Source organism: Bubalus kerabau, chromosome 2, assembly GCF_029407905.1.
Source record: "Bubalus kerabau isolate K-KA32 ecotype Philippines breed swamp buffalo chromosome 2, PCC_UOA_SB_1v2, whole genome shotgun sequence".
In the NCBI taxonomy this organism is placed as follows: Eukaryota; Metazoa; Chordata; class Mammalia; order Artiodactyla; family Bovidae; genus Bubalus; species Bubalus kerabau.
The window spans coordinates 82,286,789-82,313,584 of record NC_073625.1 but is presented as its reverse complement, the minus strand read 5'-3'; the positions used below and the strand labels follow the sequence as shown (position 1 = coordinate 82,313,584).

The following is a 26,796-nucleotide window of genomic DNA, read 5'->3' as shown; positions in this document are numbered from 1 at the left end:
GAATTGTAAGTGCATTTATCAGAATTTCTCTTTGCAGATTTAAGAGCTGATTTAAATTGTAATTTTAATAAGTTGAATGCAAATTAAAATATGAAGAACTACAACCATTTTTTCTGTAAGTGAAGTCACTCAGTCATGCTTGACTCCTTGTGATCCTATGGCCCGTAGCCCGCCAGGCTCCTCTGCCCATGGGGATTCTCCAGACAAGAATACTGGAGTGGGTTGTCACTTCTTATCCAGGGGATTTTCCCACTGAGGGATCAAACCCGGGTCTCCCACATTGGAGGCAGACTCCTTACCCCTCTGAACTACCAGGGAAGCCCCAGTGTATGTATGCACACATATTTTTCCTGGGCATTAAGAAATAATTGCGTTGAGGTATAGTGGGGGGAATACTTTCAGTAGGAACTCAGCTTAGTCCTAACACTGGCGTACGTGAGAACTTTTTTTTTGTTTTAAAAGTTCATTTTGGAATAATTAGGAATAGTGAGAAGTGCTCTTCTCATCCCATATCATGTATTCATCTTTTCAGAGGATATATGATATCTATTATGGCTTTTCTAGTAGTAATGTATGGATGTGAGAGTTGGACCATGAAGAAGGCTTAGCATCAAAGCACTGATACTTTCGAACTGCTGTGTTGGAGAAGACTCTTGAGAGTCCCTTGGACTGCAAGGAGATCAAACCAGTCAATCCTAAAGGAAATCAATCCTGAATATTCATTGGAAAGACTGATGCTGAAGCTGAAGCTCCAATACTTTGGCCACCTGATACCAAGAGCCAACTCATTAGAAAATACCCTGATGCTGGGAAAGATTGAAGGCAGGAGGAGAAGGGGATGACAAAGGATAAGATGGTTGGATGGCATCACCAATTCAATGGACATGAGTTTGGGCAGTCTCCAGGAGATAGTGAGGGACAAGGAGACCTGGCATGCTACGGTCCATAGTGTCACAAAGAGTCTGACACAACTGAGCGACTAAACAACAACATCAAATGATATTTCTGGTAATATTAATTTTAATCACTAAGTTAAATAGTCTTTCCAAGTATGTCCACTGTGAAGTTACTATTTTTCCCTTTTGATATTGTATTCTAAATCCAGCCCCCACTCAACAGAAAGGGTGGCCACTAAGCGTCACCTCCTAGATTGGGTAGTTATCTACATATACAATTTGGAATCCTATAAAGATTTGTCCCTTCTCTTGCAGTTACTTACTAGCTTCCGGAAAAATGCAACCTCCAGAATTATCTGTACTTGTCCCTTTAAAGGATTGCTAAGAAGACTTACAAGATCTTTTAGAACTAACATCCCAAAAAGATGTCCTTTTCATTATAGGGGACTGGAATGCAAAAGTAGGAAGTCAAGAAACACCTGGAGTAACAGGAAAATTTGGCCTTGGAATATGGAATGAAGCAGGGCAAAGGCTAATAGAGTTTTGCCAAGAGAACGCATTGGTCATAGCAAACACCCTCTTCCAAAAACATAAGAGAAGACTCTACACATGGACATAACCAGATGGCCAACACCAAAATCAGACTGATTATATTTTTTGCAGCCAAAGATGGAGAAGCTCTATACAGTCAGCAAAAACAAGACTGGGAGCAGACTGTGGCTCAGATCATAAACTCCTTATTGCCAAATTCATACTTAAATTGAAGAAAGTAGAGAAAACCACTAGACCATGCACATAGGACCTAAATCAAATCCCTTATGATTATACAGTGGAAGTGAGAAATAGATTTAAGGGACTAGATCTGATACACAGAGTGCCTGATGAACTATGGAATGAGGTTCATGACATTGTACAGGAGACAGTGATCAAGACCATCCCCAAGAAAAAGAAATGCAAAGAGGCAAAACGGCTGTCTGAGGAGGCCTTACAAATACCTGAGAAAAGAAGAGAAGTGAAATGCAAAGGAGAAAAGGAAATTATACCCATTTGAATGCAGAGTTCCCAAGAAGAGCAAGGAGAGATAAGAAAGCGTTCCTCAATGATCAGTGCAAAGAAATAGAGGAAAAAATTAAATGGGAAAGACTAGAGATCTCTTCAAGAAAATTAGAGATACCAAGGGAATATTTCATAGAAAGATGGGCTCAATAAAGGACAAAAATGGTATGGACCAAACAGAAGCAGAAGATATTAAGAAGAGGTGGCAAGAACACACAGAAGAACTGTACAGAAAAGATCTTCATGACCCAGATAATCACGATGGTGTGATCACTCACCTAGAGCCAGACATCCTGGAATATGAAGTCAAGTGGGCTTTAGGAAGCATCACTACAAACAAAGCTAGTGGAGGTGATGGAATTCCAGTTGAGCTATTTCAAATCTCAAAAGATGATGCTGTGAAAGTGTTGCACTCAATATGCCAGAAAATTTGGAAAACTCGGCAGTGGCCACAGGACTGGAAAAGGTCAGTTTTCATTCCAATCCCAAAGAAAAGCAATGCCAAACAATGCTCAAACCACCACACAATTGCCCTCATCTCACACACCAGTAAAGTAATGCTCAAAATTCTCCAACCAGGCTTCAGCAATACATGAACCGTGAACTTCCAGTTGTTCAAGCTGGTTTTAGAAAAGGCAGAGGAACCAGAGATCAAATTGCCAACATCTGCTGGATCATCAAGAAAGCAAGAGAGTTCTAGAAAGACATCTATTTCTGCTTTATTGACTATGTTAAAGCCTTAGACTGTGTGGATCACAACAAACTGTGGAAAATTCTTCAGGAGAGGGGAATATCAGACCACCTGTCTGCCTCTTGATAAATCTGTATTCAGGTCAGGAAGCAACAGTTGGAACTGGACATGGAACAACAGACTGGTTCCAAATAGGAAAAGGAGTACATCAAGGCTGTATATTCTCACCCTGCTCATTTAACTTATATGCAGAGTACATCATGAGAAACGCTGGGCTGGAAGAAGCACAAGCTGGAATCAAGATTGCCAGGAGAAATATCAATAACCTCAGATATGCAAATGACACCACCCTTATGGCAGAAAATGAAAAATAACTAACAGCTTCTTGATGAAAGTGAAAGAGGAGAGTGAAAAAGTTGGCTTAAAGCTCAACATTCAGAAAACTTAGATAATGGCATCTGGTCCTATCACTTCATGGCAAATAGATGGGGAAACAGTAGAAACAGTGACAGACTTTATTTTGGGGGGCTCCAAAATCACTGTAGATGGTGACTGCAGCCATGAAATTAAAAGGCGCTTACTCCTTGGAAGGAAGTTATGACCAACCTAGATAGCATATTCAAAAGCAGAGACATTACTTTGCCAACAAAGGTCCGTCTTGTCAAGGCTATGGTTTTTCCAGTAGTCATATATGGATGTGAGAGGTGGACTATGAAGAAAGCTGATTGCTGAGTAATTGATGCTTTTGAACTGTGGTGTTGGAGAAGACTCTTGAGAGTCCCTTGGACTGCAAAGAGATCCATCCAATCCATCCTAAAGGAGATCAGTCCTGGGTGTTCATTGGAAGGACTGATGTTGAAGTTGAAACTCCAATACTTTGGCCACCTGATGTGAAGAACAGACTCATTTGAAAAGACCCTGATTTGGGAAAGATTGAAGGTAGGAGGAGAAGGGGACCACAGAGGGTGAGATGGTTGGATGGCATCACCAACTCAATGGACGTGAGTTTGAATAAACTCCGGGAGTTGGTGATGGACAGGGAGGCCTGGCGTGTTGCGGTCCATGGAGTCTCGAAGAGTCAGACAGGACTGAGCAACTGAACTGAACTGAAGAGTATCCAAAATGGATATAAGTAGTAATGAGTTTTATGAAGATTGAAAATTTTAATCAATTATTTGCCCTCAGGTATATGTTTGAGGTTGTTTTAAAGTATATATTTAAAATTAAGAATAAATCTTATTTAACTGTCTTAATATACTAAGTACCATCTTTAATTATTTTTGCTTCTGAGATGTCACAGAGACCAAACTCCTGATCAACTAAGTCAGGTTTTGCCTTATTGATCGGATAACACAAACTCTTTAAAAGGAGCATACTGGGTGTTATTTACGATTACATTATATTACCTAGGTCTCTGACTGACAGTTCAGGATATAGGGTTCATAAAATGTAAGAACTAAATATTCTTTTTTTTTTTTTTAATGGAGGAGAAATAAAGAGTGGTTTTATTACTTTGCCTGGTAAAGGGGGAACACAGTAGGCTAGACACTCAAGAACTGTGCACCAGCCCCCCACAGTGAATAGGGAGAGGTTACATAGTCAGGCAGGTTTATGTGATAAGGATCAAAGCAGTAACAATCTTCATTCCTTCTTCAAAGTTTCAAAAGGGTGGGGTCGCCGACAAGATTAAGGTGTGTACAGGGTCTTAGGTGGTCCTCTCCTAAACTTGAGACTACATATATTCTAAACCTACCATTAAAATCACAAGATCATCTTTGTCATAATTGTCTTTTGATAATTTGATACAAGGAAATGTTAAGGAGACTTTAAACTATTTTATTATTTCAATGAAATCCAAGTTCTGTTTTTAACAGAGGTCCCTGGTATAAGACATGTGATCTAAATTCAAAGCTTATAATGTCTAAATCACAGTTAAATTATTAATCTCATTTTCATATCAGAAATTCACTTATCACACTCAGCAGGCTGACAATTACTCAGCACAATAGGTTTCCATTTATTAAATAATCATATGGTAATTGTCAAACATCAAACATGGGCTCATTTAAAGGAAATAAGAAAACAACCAGTTTTGCTGTAGTATGGATTATTAAACAGGATAGCCTCATTTTTGAAGAACTTTTAAACTAACATTTTCCTTGTAGCACCTCAAACCCAGATATATTTGACTTTTTTCACCTTCTACCCAATAAAAAACTTGAACTACTTTGGAGGAAAAAAGACAATTTTCTCTACTTAAAATGATAACATTATATCTTTTATGTTTTAGAAATGCCAAAGTCTTTTTGGAACAACTTAAAATCTAAAAATGAAATAGTCTTCCATTACAATTGGGGAATGACATATTTTAGGATGAAAAATATGAATCTTTTTATACTGTAAATTTAGTCATTCTATCTCCTTTAGTTCCTTCTAAAATAATAGTAACTGTAGATGCTAATATTTCCTGAGTGCTTATTTTGTACTAAGTACTGTGTTAAACACTTTAAGCTCATTATCTCATTTAATCTTTAAAACATCCTTGAAGAAACTACTTTTATTCTCCCATTTTATGCATGAAGACACTGAGTTTTAAGGAATTTAAGAAACCAAGAAGGAACAGACTGCAGAGACTATCCTCATAGCCAGATAATGGCCTCCCAAGGATGTCCATATCCCAATCTTTGGAAACTATGAATATGTTTAAGTTACATGACAAAAGGGAATTAAGGTACCATACAGAAGTAAAGTTGCTAGTCATCTGACCTTAAAAAAGGGAAAATCTTCTGGATTATATGGATGGGTCCAATGTAGTCACAGAGTCCCAAAATGTGGAAGAAGGAACCAGTAGAGTCAGTTTCAGATGATGCAATATGAGAAGGACTAGACCAGCCATGGCTGGCTTTGAAAACAGAAAAGGGCCATGAGCCAAAGAAAATTAGATTGGTTTCAAGATACTAAGAAAAAAGAAAAAAAAAGATGGGGTTGCTTGTATATTTTTGAGATTAGTTCTTTGTCAGGCACTGGGATGAACCTGAGGGATGGGATGGGGAGGGAAGTGGGAAGGGAAGTTCAGGATGGGGAACACATGTACACCCATAGCTGATTCATGTGAATGTATGGCAAAAAGCACCACAATATTGTAAAGTAATTAGCATCCAATTAAAATAAATAAATAAATAAAAAGATGGGGGAGGGGGCTCCAGAAAGAAATGCAGTTTTGCTAACACCTCAGTTTTATGTCACTGAGAACCATTTCAGACTTCTGATGTCCAGAACTGTAAGACAAATTTGCATTGTTTAGCTCACTAGGCTTGTAGTCATTTTTTACACAAGCCGTAGAAATCTAATACAGATTTTGGTACTGGAAGTGTAGCGGTGCGGTAATAAATCCTTAAAATGTAGAAGTGACCTTGGATTGGGGTAATGGATTAAGCCTGGAAAAAGTTTCAGGAAATGTCTAGATTACCTTGACAGCTGGTTAGTAAAAATATGGATGTTAATCACCTTGCTAAGAAGACTCAGAAGGAAATAAGCAACATGTTATTGGAAACTGGAAAAAAAAGGGGATTACAGTGGCAGAAAATGTAAGTAGAATTGTGTTCTACAGTTATATAGAGAATAGAACTTGTAAATAATGAACTCAAATATTGAGTTGAGAAGATTTCCAGTCAAATGACTAAAGCTGTGGCCTGATTTCTTTTTGCTTCTTAGAGTAAAATGTGAGAACAGAGACACAACAATGACAAACTATCATACAACAAGGATCAGGATTTGACGACTTGGGATATTCTCCATCCATCCCGATTGCAACAGACACTAAAATTAAGACATTCACTGTCAGGAAAATGTGTTCTAGTAAAAAGAAAACAAGTGGGGGTGTAGCTAGACAATCTTTTGCTAATGCTTCCAAAAAGATTTAAAGGTCATGGAATTCATTCATGTAAAAGGTTCTTTAAAAAGACTGTGTATGATTCAGATCCTCTCAGCCCCTCATGCACGTGTGCATGTTTAATCATGTCCAACTCTTTGCGATCTCACCAACTGCAGCCCATCAGGCTTCTCTGTCCATGGGATTTCTTTCAGTAAGAATACTGGAGTGGGTTGCCATTTTCTCCTCCCAGGGATCTTCCTGACCCAGGGATTGAACCCATGTCCCTTGTCTCCTGCACTGGCAAGCAGATTCTTTACCACTGAGCCACTTAGGAATCCCTTTAGCCATCTCAGCAGAAGATAAAGTTAGAGGAAGATGACATGTAGAGAAGTCAGAAAAAACTGACATATTATATATGAAAGAGTAACTTTCAATGATTCAGTTTACATCACAGATAACGAAAGCAAGAAGAGAGTAGATCACCTTTGAAGTGATGGTTTCTAGGTAAGATATGTGGAGGAGCCTCTTGTCTTATGCAGTGAATTTGTGTGACACATAGGAGATCCATATGCACACTAAGTTGCCTCAGTCATGTCCTACTCTTTAGTGACCCTATGGAATCTAGCCCACCAGGTTCCTTTGTCCATGGGATTCTCCAGGCAAGAATACTGGAGTGGGTTGCCATGACCTCCTCCAGGGAATCTTCCCGACCCAGGGATCCAATCTGTGTCTCTTAAGTCTCCTCCTGCAGGAGGGTTCTTTACCAATAGTGCCAACCATAACATCCTTGAAAATTTTATAACAGCAGAAACACTATCAGTTTGAATTTTAAAACGAGAGAGTACAAAATGTACAAAATAAAGGAAGGCTATTGGACTTCCAAAACTCTATAGGCAAGATACAGGATGATAACACTACTTAGTTGCAAATACATACCTTCACAAAAGGAAGGATTACTCAGAGGATGGCACACTGATTCCAAAGGGTGCTGCTCTGTATCACAAAGGATCATCCCCCAGCATTGAAAACAAACAGAGCTTGCTTGTTTGGATTTCAAAATTGCCTGTGACTGGTGGTGTGCAGACCAAGAATGTTTTATCTATTGAAAATATTCTTAAAGAACAAAGTCAAGTTAAAGACATTTTCAGATAAAAAGAAAACCAATAAAATTCATTGTAAGTAAACATGTACTACAAAAAAATGCTATAGGACATTCTTCTGGCAAATGGTAAAATGAAGTTGCTCAGTCATGTCTGACTCTTTGTTGACCCCATGGACTGTAGCCTACCAGGCTCCTCCATCCATGGGATTTTCCAGACAAGAATACTTGAGTGGGTTGCCATTTCCTTCTCCAGAGGATCTTCCCCACCCAGGGATTGAACTTGGGTCTCCTGCATTTTAGGCAGACGCTTCACCTCCTGAGCCACCAAGGAAGTCTTAATGATACCTTTATCCTCTAGGAAGGAATAAGGCATATCAGAAATGATAAATTTGCTGGTAAATATAAGAAGCTTGCCCTTCCCTTCCTAATTTATTTAAAATATACATAGTTGATTAAAAGAAATTATAGCAATGAATTGTGGCAATGAATTATAGCAATGAATTTATAGCATATATAAATGTAATACATATGAAACACATAAAGGATGGAGGAGTAAATGAACCAACATGGTTATATAGCTTTGATGTTTTATGTTCAAAGATACTACATTAACTCCAAGAAGTATGTGAAAAGTTAAGGATGTAATTCCTAGAGCATTCATCTAAAAATAATTCAGAGGAAAAAAAAGTCCAAGTGTGCCTAAAAACACAGCAGATAAAAATGAAAATCAACAAAGGAAAACACAAATTTATGTAACTGGAAGAGCTATGGAAAGGAATTCACCATCTAATTTTCACAGTGCAATAGCAAAGAGTTATTTTTGTGTTTTCTAAAATATTTATGAGCTCTATGGCCTTAAACTTTAGCAAGAGAAATTTAAACCTGGTATAATAAAGACTGTAAGGCATGTTGAATATTATTACCCTATATAAGGGCAGAAAATGGTTTGTGTACCTATACAGGTTAAAGTCAGTAATGGCTGCTGCTGCTAAGTCGCTTCAGTCGTGTCCAACTCTGTGTGACCCCATAGACGGCAGCCCACCAGGCTCCTGCGTCCATGGGATTCTCCAGGCAAGAGTACTGGAGTGGGTTGCCATTGGCTATTGCTATATTAATGGAAAGTTAGCCCTTTATAAAGGAAATGATTTTTCTTTTTTCTTCTAACTGGAGATTAAAGAAATATCATTTCTAAGCAGTAAAATTTTTCATCCTAACTTTTTGAGCTTTACTTTAAAATGTAATTATTTGGGCTTCATTCAAAATAGATATAGCATGCACAATGATAAGAGTGAAAAATGTTCTTAATAAACCAAATTCCTAGTAAAGCAAGTGAAGATATGTTCTCAATGTTTTGCCAACAAGCAAAAGCCAAAATTTTACACTTTCTTAGGTACAATGGGTTCCGAATTGATGATACTATTTTACATGTAAGTCAAAATAGTCACCCGGGCATTCTCGTCTGCAGTTATTTATTCAACTTCTCACTTTTTTATGAGTCCAGAGGTTTCTGAGCACAACACTGAAATATTCCAATTATTATGCCATGTCCTTACTCAAGGAAACAACTGCTGAACTCTGATATAGATAAACTCAATATTCTTCTCTGATTCTAAGCCTGGATCTTAACAAAACTGAAAAAAAAAAACATGGACAATTCACTGTGTGTATTTATGACAACAGTGATGCTGAGAGGGGAAAGGTTAACATAAAATTCAATTAATAGGTTAGTTTATCAAAGTAACCAAGAATGACTTTGGATTCAGGAAATAAAAACTGATGGGGGTAGGGAGTGAATGCCAAAGAAGGAGGCATGTCTGAATACAGATGTGGCCTGATGTCAGAGTTTCATAGAGAAAGGACAGTGAAAGAATTCCTAGTGTTCTCCCAAAATTACAATCCAATGTATGTTAAGCCTCAATTAAATAACAAAAACTGCCACCCAGTATTTCAATGGCACTCATATATTTACACACTATGGAAGTACCCTGTACTTATTAACTGGTATAGTAAGATAAAAGCTATAGTTATTAGTTTCAATCTAGACTACAGAGTTGACTTCACGACTACCTACAATTCATAATTTTCTTTTTTCCATTTTCACTTTAAAAAATCCTGTTACCTAAAAACATTATTAATGCAAAATTACATATTCAGATTAATTATGATACAGATTTCTAAGCAAAATTCCATATCTATGCAGTGTATTTTGAAATTTTCTAAGTTGTCTTTCACGTCAAATATAACTTTGTATAAGTGGTCATGTCTGAAAGATTGCATCCTTAAGAACCATGTTTTTAGTGAAGATTATATGTTGAGACCTTTCTGTTTTTGTTATTGTTTTGTTATTTTTGTATTGTTTTGTTATTGTTGTATTATTTTGTTATTTGTTGGGTTTGGAGTCTACGGCTTTCTAATGGATTATTAATGGGCCAAGGAATTAAAAATATTCATGATTTTGGTCTCTAGATAATAAAACACACATCAAGGTATCTATTTTTTTCTCAGTTATATTGAGGACTAGACTTGGAATTAAAAAAATGAAAATTGAGTATATATAATTCAGCACTTGTTGCTTTCACCAGAATAATGCCTAGGCTGACTGCAATAAGCTAAAGCTTGGTGGTATGCACCTACATAAATGCAACAAAAGAGAGGCAGAGTCATGGCAGGTTTCAAACATGCTCTAGTTTCTAGAAACCCTGTGCTTCTCATGTGCTTATATGTGGGATATCACATCTTCAGCAGCTTTTTTAGTTCATCAAGCACTGCTGAGCCATTCTCAGTATACCAGGTTTCTCCAAGGACATAAAAGCAATGTAAATGCATTTCCTGAGATCATTATAGTTTTGTTAATATGCTTTCATTGTGTGATTAGAAATCAAATTCTAAAATTTGATTTGGTAAATATTAAGTGCCTTATTATGGGCAAATCATGCAGGGTTGTTCAAAGATAAAGTGATATAATCTATCTCCTAGCAGCTTATCATACCAATGAGAACTGTTATACAAGGTAGTAATATTAAGCCACTAGTTATAAAAGAATTTTAAAATCAGGATAAATTTATATAAAGTGTGAGTGCTAAATCACTTCAGTCGTGTCCAGCTCCTTGCAATAGACTGTGGCCCAGGCTCCTCTGTCCATGGGATTCTCCAGGCAAGAATACCGGAGTGGGTTGCCATGCCTTCTCCAGGGCATCTTTCTAACCCAGGGATGGAACCTATGTCTATGCAATGTGGGAGATCTGGGTTCAACCTGGATTGGGAAGATCCCCTGGAGAAGGGAAAGGCTACCCACTCCAGTATTCTGGCCCAGAGAATTCCATGAACTGTATAGTCCATGGGGTCACAAAGAGTTGGACACGACTAAGTGACTTTGACTTTCACTTTCTTTACCTTTGGGCTTCCCCTGTAGCTCAGATGGTAAAGAATCTGCCTGCAATGCAGAAGACCTGGGTTCAATCCCTGGGTCAGAAAGATCCCCTGGAGAAGGGAATGGCAACCTGCCGGGAGCCGGCATATTGCATATTGAGTGCAGCACTTTCCACAGCATCATCTTTCAGGATCTGGAATAGCTCAACTGGAATTCTATCACTGCCGGGAGCCAGCGTGAGGAACTTCACCCATGACAAAGGTCATGAGGAAGGAGGCTCGGCATACACAAAGGTGGGATCGAGCCTCAGGAGTCCCCCCGGAAATTCTCAAGCATCTACCCCCCAAACCTGAGTCTGCCTACTTTCTGCTTTGTGCTTTCACCTACACCTCTGACTTTACGGGGGCTGTCCCCCACCACCTCTCTCTGAAAAAAGAGTTAGCTTACAGCTCCAGTTAATAATTCCTGGGTGTGACAGTGTTTCAACCTACAAACTCCTTTGGAAATCCTCTAGCCTGCCTGAATAGGTTTTTCCGGCCACATGTGATTGTTCAGAGCCTCCCAACTGTGAGAGGCAGGAGATGTTCTAAACTGCCTAAACACAGATTCCTTTGAGTAGTTAAAAGATTGATTAGAAATTGTATTGGTGAAGGGTTTTTCACTTGTTGGGCCAATGTTTGCTGCTAAGTCTCCATACTCCTTACCTACTGTGTTCTTGGCAGTGTATTGATTGATATAATGGGTGTATAGAAATGTAAAATGCAGCTTTGTCCAATGCTTTTTTGGAGGCTGGTGCCTGACTTTGGAATAATCACCTTTAGAGAAAAATAAGTTTCTTAAAATGTTAACAGGCCTCCTGGCCAGAAGATGATGTCAATCACCTGAACTTTTGCATATGATAAGTTTGAAAGCCTGGCTTCCATTAGAACCAGGAACTGTTGTCCTTGCATGACTCCACCCCTTCCCCCATTATCCTCTATGCATAACTTGAGGTATAAAAACTACTTTGGAAAATAAAGTGTGGGCCTTGTTCACTGAAACTTGGTCTCCCCATGTCACTCTCTCTCTCAAATTCTGGCTGAGTCTCCATCTGGAGCGCGGAACCCGCCATGCTTGCTAATTATGCCTGGGCTTCTAAGATCCGACCGGGGAGGCTTCAGTGTCTCCTCTCCTTCGGGAGAACGGAAGGACGCCTGCGGCCTACGTAAGTAGTGCGAACTTCTTGTCTTGAAGTTTTATTGGTCTTCCGCGTAAACCAAGCTACTCAGCCTCTTTTCTCCACTGAATTTTCCTACTGAGCTATCCTCATTCTATTACTCTTTATATCCTTAATTAATGTTTAATTAAGCAGTTGTTTCCTGACCCTCGCCTACGCCATCTCTCCTTCGAATACCCTGGATCAGCTGGGGCTGGACCCCGGCAGCAACCCACTCCAGCATTTTTGCCTGGAGAATTCCATGGGCAGTGAAGCCTGATGGGCTATAGTCCATGAGGTCTGCAAAGAGTCTGGACAGGACTAACACTTTCATGTTCACTAGGCTCCACCTAGTAAGCCGTATATAGATACATATATATATATATATATGGCAGCCATGTCTATTATATGTACTAATCAATCTAATCAAATAAATAAATAAATACATATATATGATGCTACTTTATGTACTACCAGCACATACCAATGAAATCAGTACAAACAATAGAACAGCATATAATTTACTTGCAAAATTAACTGTGCAGAAAACAATCACAGGAGTTAGAGAAAGAGGGGAGTCCTTCATGTTAAAGCACTCATTGATTTGGATAGCAGTTAAACAAATACAAAGTGAAGAAAGGACTGGTTTCTCTGATAGAACTACACACATGGTAGAACTACTTTCAAGAGTACTGCTTGTTAAATTTCCTGGAGATCTTGTTATAATTCAGATTCTGATTTAGCAGGCCTGGGTTGGGGGCTAAGGTTCTACCTGTCTATCAACTTTCCAGGTAATGCCAATGGTGTTGGGCCCACCAGAGCAATTTACTTCAGAGCATACACTTCAGAGTAATTTACATCCCAGTCTATCTCTAGTCTACCTTACCCACAGAATAGATTCATGTAACTGTTTCATATATTAACAATGACATTCTTGAAGGCAGGAACATACCCTTTAGGAGTAAACATAAGAGTAATAAATGCAGTTATATTACAAATTAAGTTGTTATATGTAAGCCTCACGGTAACTGAAAAGCTAAAATCTATGGTCAGTTCAGTTCAGTTCAGTGGCTCAGTCATGTCCAACTCTTTGTGACCCCATGGACTGCAGTATGCCAGGCTTCCCTGTCTATCACCAACTCCCGGAGCTTGCTCAAACTCATGTCCATTGAGTTGGTGATGTCATCCAACCATCTCATCCTCTGTTGTTCCCTTCTCTTCCTACCTTCAATATTCCCAGCATCAGGGTCTTTTCCAATCAGTCAGTTCTTTGCATCAGGTGCCCAAGTATTAAAGTTTCAGCTTCAGCATCAGTCCTTCTAATGAATATTCAGGATTGATTTCCTTTAGCATGAACTGGTTGAATCTCCTTGCTGTCCAAGGGACTCTCAAGAGTCTTCTCCACCACCACAGTTCAAAAGCATCAATTATTCAGCGTTCAGCTTTCTTTATAGTCCAGCTCTCACATCTATACATGACTGGAAAAACCATAGCTTTAACTAGACAGACCTATGTTGGCAAAGTAATGTCTCTGCTTTTTAATATGCTGTCTAGGTTGGCCATAGCTTTGCTTCCAGGGAGCAAGTGTCTTTTAATTTCATGGCTGCAGTCACCATCTGCAGTGATTTTGGAGCCCCCCAAAATAAAGTCTCTCACTCTTTCCATTGTTTCTCCATCTATTTGCCATGAAGTGATGAGACCAGATGCCATGATCTTAGAATGTTGAATTTTAAGACAACTTTTTCACTCTCCTCTTTCACTTTCATCAAGAGGCTCTTTAGTTCTTGTTCACTTTCTGCCATAAGGGTGGAGTCATCTGCATATCTGAGATTATTGACATTTCTTCCAGCAATCTTGATTTCAGCTTGTGCTTCATCCAGTCCAGCATTTCTCATGATGTATTCTGCATATGAGTTAAATAAGTAGGGTAACAACATACAGCCTTGATGTACTCCTTTCCCAATTTGGAACCAGTTTGTTGTTCCATGTCCAGTGTTCTTGACCTGCATACAGATTTCTCAGGAGGCAGGTTAGGTGGTCTGGTATTCCTATATCTTGAAGAATTTTCCACAGTTTGTTGTGATCCACACAGTCAAAGACTTTGACATAGTCAATAAACCAGAAGTAGATGTTTTTCTGGAACTCTCTTGTTTTTTCGATGATCCAACAGATGTTGGCAATTTGATCTCTGGTTTCTCTGCCTTTTCTAAATTCAGCTTGAACATCAGGAAATTGGTTCACATACTGTTGAAGCCTGGCTTGGAGAATTTTGAACATTACTTTACTAGTGTGTGAGATGAGTGCAATTGTGCGGTAGTTTGAGCATTCTTTGGCATTGCCTTTCTTCGGGATTGGAATGAAAACTGACCTTTCCAGTCCTGTGGCCACTGTCACACAAAAGGTAATGAGAAAGGATCTAAGCATACCACTCAAGAAAGTCATCAAACCACAAAGGAAGAGAGCAAGCAAAGAAAGGAATTAGGGATCTACAAAAGAGCCAGAAAACATCAAACAGCAATAAGTACTACCTATCAATAATTACTTTAAATGTAAATGGACTAATTTCTTCAATCAGAAGAATGGCTGAATGAATTTAACAAGGGCCACTGTATGCTGCCTACAACAGATTCATTTCAGGTGAGAGGACTCAAAATGGATTAAAGACTTGAAACCATAAAACTCTTAGAAGAATTGTCAGTAAGCTCCTGCATGGACTTCCCTGGTGGTTCAGATGGTAAAGAATCTGCCTGCAATGCAGGAGACCTGGGTTTGATTCTGGGTTTGGGTAGATCCCCTGGAAAACGAAATGCTACCCACTCCAGTGTTCTTGCCTGGAAAATCCCATGGACAGAGGAGCCTGGCAGGCTACGATTCATGAGGTCACAAAGAATCAGACATGACTACAGTGACTGACACTTGCACTGAGCGAAGCTCCTTTATGTGAATTCTGGTAATGATTTTTTTGGATTTGACACCACAAGCAATGACAACAACAACAGTAGAAATGAATATGCAGGACTACATCAAACTAAATCTTCTACACAGCAAAGGAAACCATCAACAAAATGAAAACACAATCTACTGAATGGGAGAAAATATTTGCAAAGTATTTATTTGATATGGTTCAAAATTGGGAAAGGAGTACATCAAGGCTGTATGTTGTCACCCTGCTTATTTAACTTGTATGCAGAGTACATCATGTGAAATGCTGGGCTGGATGAGTTACAAGCTGGAATCAAGATTGCCAGGAGAAATACCAGCAACCTTAGATATGCAGATGATAACACCCTAATGGTAGAAAGTGAAGAGGAACTAAAGAGCCTCTTGATGAAAGTGGAAAAGGAGAGTGAAAGAGCTGGCTTAAAATCCCACATTCAAAAAAAACTAAGATCATGGCATCTGATCCATCAATTTATGGCAAATAGATGGGGAAAAAGTGGAGAGTGACAGGTTTTATTTTCTTTGGCTTCAAAATTACTGTGGATGGTGACTGCAGCCACGAATTTAAAAGACTCCTGCTCCTTGGAAGAAAATCTATGACAAACCTAGACAACATATTAAAAAGTAGAGATATCACTTTGCTAACAAAGGTCTATGTAGTCAAAGCTATGGGTTTTCCATTAGTCATGTACGGATGTGAGAGTTGGACCATAAAGAAGGCTTAGTGCCGAAGAATTGATGCTTTCAAATGGAGAAACTCTTGAGAGTCCCAAGGAGATGAAACCAGTCAATTCTAAAGGAATCAATCCTGAATATTCACTGGAAGGACTGATGCTGAAGCTTCAATACTTTGGCCACTTGATACACAGAGCCGACTCACTGGAAAAGATCCTGATCCTGGGAAAGGTGGAGGGCAGAAGGAGAAGGGGACAGCAGAGGATGAGATGGTTAGGTAGCATCACTGACTCAATGCACATGAGTTTGAGCAAACTCCTGGAGATAGGGAAGGATATGATAGGGAAGGAGATAGGGAAGAGAAGCCTGGCATGCTGCATGCAGTCCATGGGGTCACAAAGAGTCAGACACAACTTAGCTACTGAAAAATGACAACAATCCCATATATGTTTAAAAACTCATACAAATCAATAGTAAAAAACTAAACAATCCAATTTAAAAAGTGGACAGAGGATATGGATAAACATTTTCCAAAGAAGACATACAGATGGCCGAAACGGATATGAAAAGATGTTCACATCACTAACACTAGAGAAATGCATATCAAAACCACAGTATCACCTATACATGTTATCATTCTAACATGTATCACCTAATACATGTTAGAATGGCTAGTATAAAAAAAAAGAAATAATAAGTGTTGAAGGATATAGAGAAAAGAGAAGCCTTGTGCACTCTTGGGATTGTAAACTGGTGTAACCATTATAGAAAACAGTGTAAGTTTCCTCCACAATTAAAAACAGGCCTGCCATATTATTCAGCAACTCTACTTCTGGGTATTTATCCAAACATAAAGTATACTAATTTTAAAACATACATATATCCCATGTTCACTTACCTCAGATTTGTGATTTTTGCAGGCTGGATATCCAAAGGAACTGGAATTGGTCTGACCCATTATAAAGTGCTGACTTTTGTGGTAAAGCATCTCTCTATCATTCTCACTAAACATATCATACTTGGTTTTAGTAGGAGAAAGTCTACATACAATGTCCCATTGCTGTATAAAATAGAATATTCATCCTTCCCAGATAAAATTAATTTTATAGGTGATTGCAGGTATTTGAAAGAACTGAAACCTCATCCAAGAGTATGGTATTTCAGCGTTCCAAAATACAAAGAATAACATTCAATAAAGTAAAATACATTTATAAGAGTATGGATAGGCAAAAAGGTGAATTGACATGCAGCTGTTTCATGTTGGTAGAAAGAGAAGACTAAGAAGGAGCAAAACACAAAGGATACAGTTGTCTTCCTAGGCTAATCAAGACAATATGCTGGCTTAGGGTGAAGTTTTAGATCCAGTCACAGTACAGACAGGTCAGACTGAGCGGATGTTCATAACAGATCACAAGCCGCAATGAGCTGGGCCTATTCAGGCTTGGGTACAGCTTGAGGAACACACAATTTTACAGTGCTCTGTACATGATTCCACTCAGTGCAAGTTGTAAACTCACATTCTATATGTTATCAAGACTTTTATTAAGCCTTGGACTCCTTTATCCACAAAAAGCATTTTGAAGAATACTGAAAGTAACTAGACAAGGGCCTGAGTTTGAGCTGGGGGAAGAGAGAATGTTATGATACTTTTTCTCTTTTTACTACTGCATTTCTAACCAAAGGGGAAACTGAATAATGGCACACTTTACCATCTTTCTTTCCTCTCTATTTACTTTATGACATTAGAAAATTTTAGTTTGATTATAAAACAATAGTGATATCATCATGTCTTATGGCAGGCAAAATAATAATCCTTAAAGATGTCCATGTCTAATCCCCAGATTCTGCAAATATGTTACCTTATATGATACCAACAGCCTCTACAGATGTGATTAAGAGTACAGATCTTAAGATGGGAATAGTATCCTGGATTATCTGACTGAATCCAGTTTAATAATATGATAAATATTCCCAACTGGGTCAGAAAGAAAAGACAGAAAAAGGAGAATGTTGAAATGTGAGAAGGACTCAGGCTGCTATTGCTAGCTCTGAAGACAGAGGGAGAGGAGCATGTGCCAAGGAATGTGGCTGGGCTCTAGAAGCTGGAAAAGACTAGAAAATATCTTCTTCCCCAAAGTCTTCAGGTGGAATAGAGCTCTGCCAACACTCCTTTTAGCCTAGTGTGGCTTGTATTGGACTTCTCTCTTGCCAAACTGTAAAATGATCAATTTGTATTATTTAGACTGCTACATTTGTGGTAATTTATTACAGCAGAGGGGCTTCCCTGGTGGCTCAGTGGTGAAGAATCTGCCTGCCAATGCAGGAGATTCAGATTCAACCCTGGGTCGGGAAGATCCCCTGGAAAATGAACGGCAATCCATTCTAGTATTCTCACGTGGAGAATCCCATGGACAGAGGAGCCTGGCGGGCTACACTTTATGGGGTCTCAAAAGAGTAAGACATGACTGAAGTGACTAAGCACATAAGCATGACACATCAACAGTACAGAATATTAGGCTGCCGCTAAGAAGAGTGAAAAGCTCAGTTTTCATCCCAATTCCAAAGAAGGGCCATGCTAAAGAATGTTCAAATTACCAGACAATTGTGCTCATTTCCCATGCTAGTAAGATTATGCTCAAAATCCTTCAAGCTAAGCTTTAGCAGTACTTGAATCGAGAAATTCCAGATGTACAAGCTGAGTTTATAAAAGGCAGAGGAACCAGAGATCAAACCGCCAACATTTGTTGGATCATAGAGAAAGCAAGGGAAATATAGAAAAACATCTACTTTTGTTTCATCGACTATGTGAAAGCCTTTGACTATGTGGATCACAACAAACTGTGGAAAATTCTTAAACAGATGAAAATACCAGACCATCACACCTGAGAAACCTATATTTGGGTCAAGAAGCAACAGTTAGAACCTTAAATGGAACAACTTACTGGTTCAAAATTGAGAAAAGAGTACAACAAGGCTGTATATTGTCATCTTGTTTATTTAACTTACATGCTGAGTACATCATGTGAAATGCTAGCCAGATGAGTTACAAGCTGGAATCAAGATTGCAGGGAGAAATATTAACAACCTCAGACATGCAGATGATATCATGCTAATGGCAGAAAGGAAAGAGGAACTAAAGAGCCTCTTGATGAGTGAAAACGCTGGCTTAAAACTCAACATTCAAAAATATAAGATCATGGCATCCAGTCACATCACTTCATGGCAAATAGAAGGGGAAAAAGTGAAAGCAGTGACAGATTTTCCCTTCCTGTGTTCCAAAATCACTGCAGATGGTGACTGCAGCCATGAAATGAGGAGATACTTGCTTCTTGGAAGGAAGGCTATGATAAATCTAAACAGCGTATTAAAAAGCAAAGACATCACTTTGCCAACAAAGGTCTGTATAGTCAAAACTATGGTCTTTCCAGTAGTCATGTATGGATGTGAGAGCTGGACCATAAAGAAAGCTTAGCACTGAAGAATTGAGGCTTTTGCAATGTGGTACTGGAGAAGACTCTTGAGAGTTGCTTGGACAGCAAGGCGATCAAACCAGTCAATCCTAAAGGAAATCAATCCTGAATACTCATTAGAAGGACTGATGCTGAAGATCCAATACTTTATGCAAAAAGACCCTGATGCTGGGAAAGATTGAAGGCAAAAGGAGGCGGTGGCAAAGGATGAGATGGTTAAATAGCACCACTGATTCAATGGACATGAATCTGGGCGAACTTCAGGAGGTAGTGAGTGATGGGGGAGGCCTGGTATGTCGCAGTCTATGGGTCACAAAGAGTCAGACACAACTTAGCAACTGAATAACAACAAGAGTGAATTAGCATGGTTGATTTTAAGACCCCACTGAAACTGTATTAAGCAATAATAGTTGCTGCTAAGTCGCTTCAGTCGTGTCCGACTCTGTGGGACCCCAGAGACGGCAGCCCACCAGGCTCCCCCGTCCCTGGGATTCTCTAGGCAAGAACACTGGAGTGGCTTGCCATTTCCTTCTCCAATGCATGAAAGTGAAAAGTGAAAGTGAAGTCACTCAGGTTGTCTACTTGAAAGTTACACAGTCGTGTCCGACTCCTAGCGACCCCATGGACTGCGGTCTACCAGGCTCCTCTGTCCATGGGATTTTCCAGGCAAGAGTACTGGAGTGGGGTGCCATTGCCTTCTCCAATTAAGCAATAATAGTAAGATGCAAATAAGTGTATACAATATTGTATTTTTTAAAAGCAAATATCGATAAATCCCAAACATGTGGGTAATTACGTAAGTAAATTTTGACAGATTACTATGTATGAGTGAAAATGAATGCCTTGAAAATTACAGGATAAAGAGGAAGTTAATAAAGATAGCAATAAAAAACTGCATGGCATGCTTTCATCTCAGTCAAATCATACCTATGTAAATGATACATACATAAAGAAATCTGAACAGTAGACCTATCTGCTTGTCAGATGATCATGATACACTAACGGAAAAAGATCTGCAAAATAGTGGACGTAATAGTTTTGTTTTGTAAAACAGAAATTAAAAAACAAATATTTTTAAATGTTCAGTTTATATCAGCTATGAGAAAAATGTGGAAAGATGTACATTGGTAGGCAGGTAGAAATGGTTCACTTAACATTTAAACATAACTTTTGCTTTTATTAATAGTTTTATTTTTGAGATTGCTCTTCAGTAACCATAAATTACAACTACTTGTAGAAACTTCTGGCTTAATTTTATCACACAATCTGATCAATTTCTGATTTTTAGGAGAGGGAATTAAAAATGACCTTAAATGAGGCACAAGCAGTAGTTCTTGGGAAAATTTCAAAAGTATGAGATTTAATTTTTTTAAGTTTTTAAGTTTCACAGGAATCTATAATTTCAAATAGTATTTATCAACCTCCCTTTTACCCTTATATATTTGCTATCTTAATTAGTGGTATAATGGATTAATATTTTCTTTCATGCCTTTTCAAATATATAATGCAATTTTAAATAAAGAAGAGTTTTCATTGCCAGTTACTATCAAAATGATTGATTAATGAAGGGAATTTCAGAGATAAAGGCAAACCCTAGAGCAATATTTATAAGCTCACTTTGCCATTCAAAATGCTTTTAAAACTTATGCAAGACATGGCTTTAACTTCAGTTTATTCAATGTGAGGGTTCTTCTAGCCTCAAGGTGGATGTCATTGTGTAATGGTTAAGAGCACAGGCTTGCAATATTAAAAATTCTATAATCCTTACCACCTGTGTGACCTTGGAGAACTCACTTAACCTCCCTGATTCTCAGTTTCCTTATAGGGATGACAATGGTACCTACTCTACTATATTAATAATAACAGCACTCAGGGATGATTTTAGTACCTTCTTTATGTGAAACTGTGAAGATAATAATAATCCATTATTTATGCAAAATTTCAAAAAATTAACAGCATGACTCTTACACAAATATAAAATCAACACGTCAAAGATTTTATTCAACTCGTTGATTAATGACTAAATCAGTCAGATGACAAGGCTAATTCACCAGGATTTTGAGAAGCTGGGTATTTATAAGCATTTTTAAACATTATTAGTACAAGATTTTTAGATAGGATAAAAAAACTCATCAATGTCCTATGGGATAATAAATCCATAACAGTTGGATTTATTTTTCTCCTGGACAGAAATTATTTCTATGTGTGTTAGAAAATAAATCTACAAGTTAATATGTAACTTTACTAAATCTTGACTTTTCATCAATAACAGTGAATTTAACAAAGCACATCTCTATTAAATAATTTAGAATTGGTCTGTTTAGATATTAAAAGCACTCACTCTTGCCTTATTCACATATCTAAAATAACTTTCTTAATACCATTTAATGGATAAGGACACTATGAAAATTAGTTATGTTTTTATCACTATTATGCATTTTACAGATCAAAATGTTTTGTCATCCAATTAGGTTATCATTTTTCTGTATCACAATGCTTGTCCACCATGTTAGCAAATTCCTTTCATATATATATATATATATATATATATATATATATATATATATATATAAAAGAACATCTAAAGAGTATTTTGGAGGTCACGTACTATTCTTACTACTTGAAGGAACCAGAAGGATAACTATAGATTTATAACAAATATTGATTAAGTAACTGTTTCATTCATTCACTAGCATTTGAATGTGACTCTGAGGATACTACACTGAATAAAGACACAGGACTTTTCACGGAACTGTAGCTAATATTTATTTATATGTAATATTTATTTAAAACTCATTTCGACTTCAAATCTCAATAAATATGCCATTAGCATTGACTCAAAAAGGAGCCTACAGCAAAGTATTTTTGTCAAGTCATATCATCTTTCACCGAGGAACTTCTTTTCACAACTTAAATTATCTGGAGCAAGTTTATATAGTAACAGCTCTTCTAGTTCCACCCATTTATTTTTTTAAACATTCAAAATATTTTTCTGTCTTTAAATACCCAAAATTTAGTGAGATGTCACTAAATGCTCATTAAGCAGATCTTATTAAATCGATTTTGCAGCTACTAATTTCAAGTTATTTAATAACTTTTTCAATAAAAGAATTTTTCTATAAAGTCAATATATCATCAGACATTAATAGATTTATGATGATAAACCACAGCATGTATAATAAAATTATATCATTAAAATATATATCATTTATGTTACGGCCAAGAATATTCCTTTTCTGACAATACATCTATGTGCATATGCTGATAGACTCACTGGTATTCTTCACACTGCACTTCACTGAGTATGGGTATTTGTCATTATCTAAAAACATATATATATATAGGTGAATTTACACACAATGAAGGGATTTTACTTTATGCTATGGTTCTGAAGAAATCCATTGTACTTTTTCTCCCAACATTATATAAACAAAGTTACGTATGTTTTTGCATATAATTTCAAGGGGCTCACAGACTCTCTAGGATTATATTTTAGTGCAACAAATATACTAAAGAAGACTATGTCCACGTTAAAATCTGAATGCCCAGAGAGAATATAGTTTTTTATTCTCTGCCAAACTATTTTCAAAATTAAAAATTCATTTCCAAATTTAATGATGGTACTCAATTTATTTTGTAAATAAGACTAAAGATAAGTTTGCTTAAATTAGAGGCATACAATTGGATATGTGAGGTTAAAGGTTGTTTTTGGTTAAAAATTTTAAACAAGGAATACTGGTTAGTTATTTCACTGAGATCATATTTACACTTCTATGGCTGATATTAATAATAGGTTTTAACGGAGGTTATCAGTAATCTCTGAAGTATTTATGAATCGTATACACCTTGATTAAATAGTGAGGTCCAATCATTATTTTTACAATTTAAATAAGTGGTGATTTCTCCACAGGAGGACTTGTGTATTACCTCCATGAGAATGACAGTGTATCCTGTGAGGCTGGTTTACTTGAAGCAACAGAGCAGTAATTACATGCTTCGCTAAGAGAAGGTAAGTGTGCAAACCCAGATGCAGCACTGCTCAGCCCCACTCAAACCAGTGTGGAAGTGGGGATGTCATCAAGAGATCCCTAGGGAAACAGGAAATCCTAAGAGAATAACTGTAACAGGTCCAATTATGAAGGCATATCCTCCTTCTCAGGAATGGAGGATTTTGTCCTGTGCCAACTTTGGAGGATTAGGATTTTAATTTATTAGGAAAGGTGATGATTTCTTTTGGCACATCCAACAGCCACATTTCAGATTCTTCATGGTATGTAAAATTACTGAACATTATTTATCCTCCAAAAATTTTAAGTGAAAAATGAATATCCTTTTGCAAATAATTTTCACCCAACCAAAACATCAGCATTTGGAAACAAAATTTAAGCTTTATAATAGGCAGAAGGAAGTGTTGTTGAGGCTGTAAGGATGCTTCCTACTGAACTGGCAGGCTGAGTGGTGAGCCTTTGCAAAGGGAGAGGCAAAACCAAAGACAGCAACAGGGCAGATCTTACCGACTTTTTAGTATTTTTTTAGAATGTTGATTTTGCACAACAAATAAATATTACTTGTCTACCTTTGAAACAAGACCACATCTGCAAATGGTTTTCTGTTGATAAGCCACATTTGAAAAATCCAGAATGGAAACAAAGTGGTTTTTTTGTTTGCTTTTGTTGCTGTTGTTGCTTGGGAAGAAATAGAGTTGATAAACTATGAAATAATTATTTGTATTGTTTGATCCAGAAAGTGGAATCAAAGTACTAACCTATATTTTCAACAACTCACACACTCAAAATGTTTTGTATTTAGCTCTTAGAAAGTCTATTTCTATTATAAATCCAAAATGAAGATTTAATTCATTTTAAATTTCAGGTATTAATATGAATCTTGTGGCTGATTCAAGTCCTTTGGTCTCTGACTTCACTCCGTTTCCCTTTCTCTGTACTTAGTGTCTAATTTATTATTGATCAATCCCTCCTCCATGGGGAAGGTGTCATATAAAAAAAGAATCTACACAAATTAATTCTAAGCTCATAGCAATATTAAGAAGCTTAGTGGGAACAAAGGTTTATTGTGCTCCTTTAAAATAAAATTTTGGATTATCTGTAGATTTCAATTTTCCATTACCATTGTTATAGATAATTGAGTTGTATTTATACTGAAACTGAATTTGTTATAAAATTCTTCTTAAAGTAATGGAAAAGGCCTAAAAATATTCTTATCTTTCCCTAAGTATGAGATTAATATTTTTCAATACTTAACTAATCAAACTTAAATGACACTCTCAGTTCATGTTATGTCAGAGAGTACAAGTTCCCCACTTTATCAGCTACTTTACAAAGTAGGTTTTTAAAATTCGCATGTACAAACTGAAGAATGTAGAGACATATGACAGCCTACTGGATTTCTTAAGGAATGAACTGGAACTTACAGAAGGACCTGAAAATAATGTAAATACTATCAGATCAGATCAGATCAGATCAATCGCTCAGTCGTGTCCGACTCTTTGGGACTCCATGAATAGCAGCACGCCAGGCCTCCCTGTCCATCACCAACTCCCAGAGTTCACTGAGACTCACGTCCATCGAGTCAATGATGCCATCCAGCCATCTCATCCTCTGTCGTCCCCTTCTCCTCCTGCCCCCAATCCCTCCCAGCATCAGAGTCTTTTCCAATGAGTCAACTCTTCGCATGAGGTGGCCAAAGTACTGGAGTTTCCGCTTTAGCATCATTCCTTCCAAAGAAATCCCAGGGCTGATCTCCTTCAGAATGGACTGGTTGGATCTCCTTGCAGTCCAAGGGACTCTCAAGAGTCTTCTCCAACACCACAGTTCAAAAGCATCAATTCTTCGGCGCTCAGCCTTCTTCACAGTCCAACTCTCACATCCATACATGACCACAGGAAAAACCATAGCCTTGACTAGACGAACCTTTGTTAGCAAAGTAATGCCTCTGCTTTTGAATATGCTATCTAGGTTGGTCATAACTTTCCTTTCAAGGAGTAAGTGTCTTTTAATTTCATGGCTGCAGTCACCACCTGCAGTGATTTTGGAGCCCAGAAAAATAAAGTCTGACAGTGTTTCCACTGTTTCCCCATCTATTGCCTATGAAGTGATGGGACCGGATGCCATGATCTTCGTTTTCTGAATGTTGAGCTTTAAGCCAACTTTTTTACTCTCCACTTTCACTTTCATCAAGAGGCTTTTTAGTTTCTCTTCACTTTCTGCCATAAGGGTGGTGTCATCTGCATATCTGAGGTTATTGATATTTCTCTCGGCAATTTTGATTCCAGCTTGTGTTTCTTCCAGTCCAGCGTTTCTCATGATGTACTCCGCATATAAGTTAAATAAACAGGGTGACAATATACAGCCTTGACGTACTCTTTTTCCTATTTGGAACCAGTCTGTTGTTCCATGTCCAGTTCTAACTGTTGCTGCCTGACCTGCATACAAATTTCTTATACTTTAAAACATCACAAATATGGAAAGGGACAGTACAGTTACCTCTCCATTCAGATTCCTAGGTAGAAATCTTCACACCTTCTCATGTAGGTCTATGACAGAGTAGATTTCTGTTCAGTTCAGTTCAGTCACTTGGTTGTGTCCGACTCTTTGCAACCCCATGGACTGCAGCACACCAGACCTCCCTGTCCATCACCAACTCCCGGAGTTTACTCAAACTCATGTCCATTGAGTTGGTGATGCCATCCAACCATCTCATCCTCTGTTGTCCCCTTCTCCTCCTGCCTTCAATATTTCCCAGCATCACAGTCTTTTCCAATGAGTCAGTTCTTTGCATCAGGTGGCCAAAGTATTGGAGTTTCAGCTTCAGCATCAGTCCTTCCAATGAATATTCAGGACTGATCTCCTTTAAGATGGACTGGTTGGATCTCTTTGCAGTCCAAGGGACTCTCAAGAGTCTTCTCCAACACCACAGTTCAAAAGCATCAATTCTTCAGCACTCAGCTTTCTTTATAGTCCAACTCTCACATCCATACATGATTACTGGAAAAAAGCATAGCCTTGACTAGATGGACCTTTGTTGACAAAGTAATGTCTCTGCTTTTTAATATGCTCTCTAGGTTGGTCATAACTTTTCTTCCAAGTAGTAAGCGTCTTTTAATTCTATGGCTTCAGTCACCATCTACAGTGATTTTGGAGCCCCTCAAAACAAAGTCAGCCATGTTTCCACTGTTTCTCCATCTATTTGCTGTGAAATGATGGGACCGGATGCCATGATCTTAGTTTTCTGAATGTTGAGCTTTAAGCCAACTTTTTCACTCTCCTTTTGCACTTTCACCAAGAGGCTCTTTAGTTCTTTGTTTTCTGCCATAAGGGTGGTGTCATCTGCATATCTGAGGTTACTGATATTTCTCCCGGCAATCTTGATTCCACCTTGTACTTTACCAGCCCAGCGTTTCTCATGATGTACTCTGCATATAAGTTAAATAAGCACAGTGACAATATACAGCCTTGACATATTTCTTTTCCTATCTGGAACCAGTCTGTTGTTCCATGTCCAGTTCTA

The 26,796-nt window shown here is 37.9% G+C and overlaps 1 long non-coding RNA gene across 1 annotated transcript; it reads left to right on the top strand.

The window, feature by feature from the left end:
• Positions 1–6,011: 6,011 nt before the first annotated feature.
• Positions 6,012–24,262, top strand: LOC129643413 (uncharacterized). The gene is made up of 3 exons (XR_008710297.1): positions 6,012–6,230; positions 23,180–23,278; positions 24,142–24,262. It is a non-coding gene; the product is annotated as an uncharacterized LOC129643413 (long non-coding RNA).
• The last annotated feature ends 2,534 nt before the right edge of the window (positions 24,263–26,796 follow it).